Here is an 8,534-nt window from a genome sequence, read left to right as displayed (position 1 = left end):
CTTCCCTGCGCCGCTCCCTGCTCCCAGCCCGGGGCTCTCGTGTGTGTGTGTGTCTGTGTCTGTGTCTGGGGGGGTAGATGTATGTATGTGGGGGGGGGGTACGTGTGTGTGTGTGAGTCCATATATATGTGCGCGCGCGTGCGGGGGCGTTTGTGGGTATAGGTGTATGGGGGTGTGAATATATCTAGGGAAATGCGTGGGGGGTGTATGTATGTTTCTGGGTATATATGTGTGTGGGGGTGGGGGGCATGTGTATGTATATGGGGTGTAGGTGTGTGGGGGGTGCATGTAGGTGTGTTAATGCGTGGGGGCTGTGTGTTTGTGGGTATGTATGTGTGTTTGTGGGCATAGGCATATGGGGCGTGTGTGGATACACACGTATGCATCCTATATGTGTGTGTGTGTAAATACACTCATATATATGAGTGTGTGTGTTTGTGGGTGTATAATATACACACTATATATAGTGTGTGTGTGTATGTATGTATATAATAGGGTTGTACATGTGTGTGTGTATGGGGGTGTGTGTTTGGGTGTATATATACGGGGTGTCTGTGGCTGTATATAGTGGTGCATGTGTGCGTATGGGAGTGTGTGTTCGGGTGTGTCTGTGTGGGGGGATGCATGTCCCCGTGGGTGCACGCCTGGGGTGTGTGCCGGGGGTTCCACCTGTAGCAGTGGGCATGGGCGCGGGCCGGGACGTGGCCGCGGGGGCTTGCTCCCGCCCTGCGCCTCCTCGCCAACAAAGCCCGGCGGGGCTGTGCGGGCTCGGGGCGGCCCCTCCGCTCCCGCCACCGGCGGCTCCTGCCCGCCCCGGGCCCTCGGAGCCGGGGCGAGGCGAGGCGCAGGGAGGGGGCAGCATCCCCCCTCCCCCCCAGTGCAAGCGCCTGGCAGGTGGCGGGCGCCGTGCAGGGCAGGCGGGGAGCGCGCCCTCTGCCCTGCGCGGTCCCCCGGGGCCGGGGCGCGGACGGCGGCGGGGAGAGGAAAGGCTTGGCCGGAGTTGGAAGATGAAGAGCGAGAAGATGGCGCCTCTGCACTGCAGCAAAGCCGCGCCGTCGCGAAAGCTGCAGCCCGGAAAGAGCCTCCCCCCCGTGAGGTGTTGGAGCGGCTCTGCCAGCCGGCCTGCCCTCCGCCGGCGGCCCGGGTGTCTCTGCGGGGGATAGCGGGGTGTGCGGGGAAAGCCGCTTCCTTCCCCCTCTAATCCACCCCCCTCTTCAGTCTGTGGTGTCCGAAGAAGCCTGTTTCCCTCCTCCTCCTGCCCACCTCCCCAGGCAGGCTTGCTGCTGTTGTTCCAGTCATCCCCAGTTTAGCACTGCGGGGGTGGGGGCTCCCGAATCAGAGACCCCCGAGGATTTCCCCCTCCCCACCTTCCCCCTGCAGAAGAGTGCCAGTGGGGTGGAAAGCAGTGAGAGAGAGAGAGAGATATGGAAGGGAGGAGGCGATGAAAGGATGGAGGAAGTCCTGACCAGGGTTCAAATTACACTTTGACTCTTGGAGGGGTCTGCAAAAAAACACCTTGGGCTGCCTGTCACAATGCCCTAATAAAATCAGAGACCCCTGCCCCCAGTTATGACTTTCAAATCTGACAGGGAGGCTCTTGGGGGGGGGAGGCACTGAGCTCCCTTGTAATTCAAACCCTGGTGGTAGCAACTCTTAAAGGGGTGATTTTCTTAGGAAAGAGCCTGTGGGTGGGGAACATCCAACAATGACTCACATTTTTTTTTTTTAGTGTCTTTCTCTTCCCATCTTGTCCTGCCCTTGTTTGTCCAAAGCTGGGCTTTAAAAGCCCAGCCCCTCTCTCTCTTGCTACCATAGGTAGTAGCCTGCTAGCTGGAAGAAGTGGGAGTGACATAAAGACCGACACACCCCAGGCACAATAGCTGTATGACAGGCCTGTAACTGCCCTTCAGCTCTGAAGTGCCAGCCTTTGGTCCAGGTGGTTTTCAGGATCAAGACTTTAACCAGATTGCTGTGAGGCAGGCATACCCTTTTTAACTTCTTTGGGAAACAGTTAAGAAAAGACATTGAATGGAGGCACCAAGGTTTTTATATAGCTTTAACATTCAAGGGGCTCAGCTGGCAGGCCTCATCCTGCTGGCAGCTAGTCCTGAGCAGAGAATTTACAACTGTGAGTCAATCCCTATGAAGCTTGCAGGATTGAATCCTTGATTTTTTTAAGGTGCCTGGATTTTATCAGCTTGGTTCAACCTGGCATTGATTTAAATATGGAAGAATGAAATTGCTCCAGGGGCTGTAGTTGAAAGAAAAAAAATGGTTACTTTGTGGGAGACATGAAATGTTTGAGATGATTAATCTTGGCCTCTCTTTTATATTTTGAGTCCTAATTCTGTAAATGTGTGCACATGGGAGGACCCCAAGATTGGGGTCTTGGATTTTCTATCGAGATGGTGTTTCATAAAAGAGATGGTATCCCATGTTGGGAGAGCAGCTTTGCCTCTCTATCTTTCAATGGTATCTGCTTAAGAGTGATGCACTGTATTTTCAGCATGGCATTCTTTGCCGTGAAACGAATATTTACATTAATATCCAAGCATTCAGAAGCTTAACATTTTATTCTGAGAATTGCATGTGATACAAATAATTTCTTACTTTTCCTAATCTTAATAGCATTCAGCATGGGGGCAACAGGGATTTAAATGAACTTCCAGTGGTCAAAAATATACCAGCTTCACTTGTGTAAACCTGACACCATAATTAACATTTTGAATGAGCTGCTGTTGATGATAAAATACTGAGATATTTGATAATAGGAGGAATTGTTAGGGGGAATATTTGCTTCTGAGCCTTGCATTAAATTCTCTAAAAATCTTGGGGCTAACAATAGACATCTTTCCTATCATCATTAAAATTGTCTTTGGAATTTATAATGTAGCAGAAGGTCTAGCAGTTCTTATTTCAGAAACCTTCCCTTCCCTGTTCTTCTTTTGTTTTTCTGGGAGGGAGTGTGGGTTTGGCAGAGAGGAGAAATTCTTTGGAGGTTACACATAGAGAATACCTTTTCTTTCTAGATGTACTAAAACTTGTGTGTTCCCTAAAGAACCCCTCACCCAAGTAATATTACAATGATCTTTTAATTATTTTAGCCATTTCACACTGGTCCCATTTAACTGGCTTGTTTTAAAGAATAGAATGTAAGTTACCCTGGACAAAAACTGTCATGAGAATGCATATGTAATATACAGAGTTTGAACACTACTTCTGCTTCTAATTATCTGGCCCCTGAATAGATATTTTTCCATGTTATCTGTTTCTACTAATTGTCTGATTTCAATAAATTAACACAACTGAGCACAATTAAATTGTCTTTGTGAACTTCTGAGTGAACAATCCATTATTAACTTAGATTTTCTTTTTAATTAGAGCATTAATGGAAGTATCAAGATTTCTATCAGCCCCATTTTGGAATGCTCCAATTGTTCCAATGTTATTTACAGGAGAGGGTGTCCTAGTACTGTAATACAAGCTAGTTAAAATTAGGATATTAAAACAAGCTGTACTTCAATTCATTTGCTCCATTAACCCTTAGGAAATTATGAAAATAGGAAAAGTTTATCAAGCAAAATTATTTGTTGTGATATTGTGGTGACTTTCAGAAGATTTTTCCCTTCTATTTTGCCTTTTACTTTAGTGCAGCAAGTATGTTTTACTATTTATTATTAATAACACTTTATTTATTTTTAAAGAAAACTTTTGATAGACACTTTAAAATGAAACATCCTTTCAATGTGCTGTATTACTGAAACTTCTATGAATCTGCTTTCCAGATTTTTTGGTTAACGGAATCTTTTGAAACATCTTTAAATATTTATCCTCTGTTCTTATGAGATCTATAAGAAAAAATTATTATGATGGGGAAACACTGGTATTGGCTTGACACGGATGCCCCCTGGGAGCTGCCAGCTGCTTTGGGACCTCTCCAGCCTTGTCTGGTCTCTCCAGATACTCCAGCACAGGCTTGGCTTCTAGAGCAGAGGGGTGGGGGTGTGGGGAGCCCTAATCCCTTCCAACTCTGAAATCCTGGCCTTTCAGCCACTAACCCTTCTTGACTTCCCGTTACCTAGCTGTCTTCCAGTTCTGCTCTTGAGAGGGACTTTATCTCTTTCTGGCGAGAAGTACAACTGGAAGTCATAAGCCACAAAACAGACAAATTCCTCTTCAATAAAAGTGTGTGTTGGGGTAAAGGCTGCTAGTCAGAGATTTTTGGCACTACCTGCCCTACCCTCTTCCCCCCCCCCCCCCAAAGGTTAAGCAGTCCCTTTGTCTCCAGTCTATCCCATGTATCCTTGAGCACCTCAAAGTTACTCAGTTGTTTCCTCTTCAGTCTGTACAACTATGAGCCACAAAGCTGATGGTCTTTTTTCAGATTGGCTCCCACCAGCCAGCACTCCATTCGGTCAATGGGTAGAGCAGCCTGAATGAATTGGTTATGTCCCTAGCTTTCCTGGATGCCCCTTGGCTGTTCCACTCCCGCGCCCTCTTACGAGTCCTTCATACGTCAAAAAGGCTATTCAAGTCTCTGTTGATGCTGAAGATCACCTTCTCTGGTGTCTTGCACATGGGCAGCTCTGGCACTTAGCAGGGACCCTATTGACTCTTCTTTTCCTTTGTACCCGTTTCATGCATCTTGATAACACTTTATAACAGCATGAACACATTTAAAACAGAAATATTACAATAAAACCTATAATCTGACACAGCATGTAAAGCTGGCCAAGTCAATGCACAAATTAGAGAGGAAGAAAGAAATGGGTTTGTTTGTTTGTTTATGTGAGTCTTTCTTTAATGATATAGTTAATAAGAATTAGGTAAGTTGTTTGCAGAAAAAATGTCCTTTTCAGAGAGATTTTCTTCAGACAGCATTTACATTATTCCACTTTGTCACAACACAGAAGTAGAAATATTAAGAGTAAAGTGTTGTGGATTTGGTACATTCGTGTTTTTTTTGTTTTTGCCAGAGGTAGACAATAAAGCATCTAACCTTTATTCTATGCTGCCTGAACAATATTTTCTGTACAATTTTATGCCAGGGTAAGCCAAGTTCATAGCTTGGTTTCTAGATGGTTTATGATGATCTGCATGTGCTTGTTAAAGAATTAGTTGCAGAAGTTAAATAAAGGTTTTAGTATTGTAAATGAGATATTTAGTTTTTGTGTAAGGTGTGATGGAGAAGATAAGAGTTCTTTTCATTGGTAGTTTTTTTGGGGTATTAAGCATTGTGGAATAGCTTCATTATAGCTATAATGCATATTCATTTATAGCTACTGCTTGATTATTTGTTATCTTTGTTTTTACTGATTGACTTGTTTTGGATAGTCAAATAATTGTTACAAGCCATTATTTGCAGGTAGTTGGCAGAATAGTTGGATTGTCTGTTAAATTGCAATTTGCCTTGAGCAGTTTTTGGGGGGTTTATTTTTGTTGTTTTGTTTAAAAGAGTACTGATAAATTATTATATATCTTGAATTTTTTAAAATCAAATCCATATGTTGTGCCTCACCTTTCATCACTTCTTGTAAAATTCAGAGTTCTCTGCCTTACAGAGTTTAAGATTACCTTTGTATATTCTTCCTGGAGATTTCTAATACTTCCATATCTTTTTAACTTCCTCTCTTTGTTCTTCCTTTAGTCATCCCATTCTCCTCCACTCCACTGTCCCCACCTCCTCCCTTCTCAACAAAGATATATGGGATAACATTGTTTTGATGAGTTGCTAGCATTGTATTTAGATCTTAAAAATATTTATCAGTGCCCAAAATACATATTTATTAAATATTTGAGCACGCTGTATACCCCTCCGTCCAAAGAGTAGAAGTAAATCTTTTCCACGGCAGTCTAAAATATAATTGGTTTTATGTATGGTAATATGTTCATTGTAGTAGTCTAGATAGAGGTCTGTCTAGCATGGTTTTAACACTTAAGCCTGGAACTGTGTGTTATTGGATTTAAATTCTTGGGATTTTGAAAAAATCCTGTGGTGTAAGAAGATTAAAAGTGAAGCAAATTGGAGGGGGAAAAATCCCTACTTCTTTCTTTAAGCTCAGCTAACTATTAGAACATGCTCTTGTGAACTCCCATCATACAAGTTGCTGCCAACCTGAGAGGAATGTCTAGATTTGGGGGGGAGAGAAAGAAAATGCCAAGCTAAGCAATATTTTGGGAAAGAAATATTGAATGGAAAAGTCAAATTTGATTTCTTGATTTTAAAAAAATGTTTTTAGTTAAAAGTGCATAAAAGCATATTTTTAAAAGCTATAATACTAAAGATTGATTTTTTTTTTTTGTTTGTTTCCATCTTCCTAAAGAATTTACTCTTAAGGTTTCCAAAATAGATTTTTCTTATTGTTTTGATAGTTTTAAAAACCTTTCAAACTTGAATTAGTTGTGGAAGATGCAGAACGTTCCTGAGTCTTTAGACAGCCTGAACAGGAAAGTAAATTGCCCCTTTAATTTTAATGACACTGAAATCTACAAATAATACAATGGACCTGAAATTGCTACCAGTTTCCTTTCTGCTACTTATAATAGACACACCCAACTCACATCCTCATCCCAAACTCATTCCTTTTCCCCTTTTGGTTTTAGTAGCTTTAGTGGTGTCATGAAGACTTCTGAGAAATGGATGTTTTTATGCCTGAAAACGTAGAAACTGAAGAGTAACTATAAATGAGTATTTCTTTCAAAGAATTTAAAAAGCACAAATCATAATGGTAAATCAATGTGTTTCTTGTGAAATTAAAATAGTGTCAGCACTTAAATGGGCAAGATGGACAAATGAAAGGCAGCATACTCAAAAGAAGTAAAGGGAGATGAAATTGTGCTTTTCACATAATACATAATTAAACTGTGGGGCTTATTGCCACAATATATAATTTAGGCCAAGATCTCATGGGAATTCAGAAAAGGATTAGCCACTTATCTGAATAACAAGATGGTTTAGTGGTTCAAAATAATTAAGACCTTTAGAAAGTATGTAAATATTCATACTGAAGCAGAACCCAAGTTCTAAGTATTGGCGGTTACATTCTCTAGAGAGCATTGCAGGACTTTATTCCTCTGCATCAGCTGGTAATGTCATGGCATTTGGTAGAGACCAAATATTAGACTAGATTGGTGTTGAGTGTCCTTCCTACAAGAAGATGCTTGAGACTTCAGCCATTTATAGTCTTTTTGGGTACTCCTTTAAATGGGCAGCAGATGTGACTTCTTTTTGAAGATAAGCCCCATGGTCTTTGGGTTGCAGCGCTCTCATTGATGTTGCCCTCAAGTGAAGGCAGGCTTTCCAAAAGAAGCTAATATTTATTAAACAAATGGAATACATCTCTGGGAGTTCTTAGATCAGGTTCAAGACAGAGTACGTACAAGCAGGAGCAACTGACACAGCACTGTGCCCATTAGCTTTCAGTCTCTATCTCCCTCTACTGGGTTAAAACTTAAACAGGCTCTTCATATCTGGCCCTTCATTCCAAACTTTGGTCCCCGAAGTTTATAATGTCCAGTTGTTGTATATTCTTCAAGATGCCTGATTCATGACTTATAGCTCCATTCAGGTTTGATGATCCATTTCATATCAACTTTGACAGTCACGTGCTGTTTTTACTTGTCTTTCACTTCCTTCCCAGCTCATGGAGTTTAACTCATTCAGTTCTAGTGGTAACAGTAGGTAGGAGTAGAATAAGTCATATATATTGTTAGTTTAAAAAAATTACAGCCCCCTCCTCTCCCCTCCCCTCAATCTCTCTCATTCTCTTCACTCCCCTCCTTTTGTGTTCTCCACAATGGGCTTTTGGTCTGATCCATTATATCAGTTCCTGTATTCTAATGTACTAACGTTGTATAATTGCGTCGTAATATTAATTGACAGTACTTCTGGCTTTCTAGACTTTTTAAAAAGTCTAGAATTTCTATTGAATTTGTAATGTATTAAGAGTTCTTTTTGTAGAGCTTTATCAATCGGAGGCAACATAGTTATGAACTGGGTAGTTACAGTTATGGCAGTGGTACAGTTCGTCGTCAATAAAATCATAATATATGTCTAACCTTCTTCATCTGAATGAGATGAGAATTATCCCCCTTTCCACCTTCATAAATTGCAGTTTGCGTATCCATTGAGCAGAGATTGAAAAGAAAAATGGGCCAATGATTAGGAATTGCTTGCAATCCCACCCCAGTTTATTGTTTATCCTGTGTGTGCCTGAAGCAAATTTAATCTTTTCTGGAGGGCTAGAAACAGCTAGCTCTGGAAAAGTGAGACAGCTTTATATATTGAACACCAACTCTTGTAATTTATGCATAGCGGTATATCTTAGGTCAATCAACAACTTTCTTATTTTTCATTGGCAGGCTTCTTTCTCTTTTGTAGGATGCCCTGATGCAGACTTGAGCAAGAAAAATATAGGTGCATTTCTGTTTTATAGAAACAGCCAACTTATAGTCATACTTTTATTCTTAAATTAGAAATATAAACATGCATTAAATTTATAATATTACAACACATTTCATGTTCTTTATTGTAT

At 41.5% G+C, this 8,534-nt stretch overlaps 1 protein-coding gene across 1 annotated transcript in view; it reads left to right on the top strand.

The window, feature by feature from the left end:
* APP (amyloid beta precursor protein) overlaps positions 1–8,534 on the top strand; it is a 357,591-nt gene that overhangs the window by 286 nt on the left and 348,771 nt on the right. The gene's annotated exons all lie outside the window — the stretch shown is intronic.

Source organism: Crocodylus porosus, unplaced genomic scaffold (assembly GCF_001723895.1).
Source record: "Crocodylus porosus isolate Cpor-Errol unplaced genomic scaffold, CroPor_comp1, whole genome shotgun sequence".
NCBI classification, from domain to species: domain Eukaryota; kingdom Metazoa; phylum Chordata; order Crocodylia; family Crocodylidae; genus Crocodylus; species Crocodylus porosus.
This window is presented reverse-complemented; position numbering and strand designations above follow the sequence as displayed.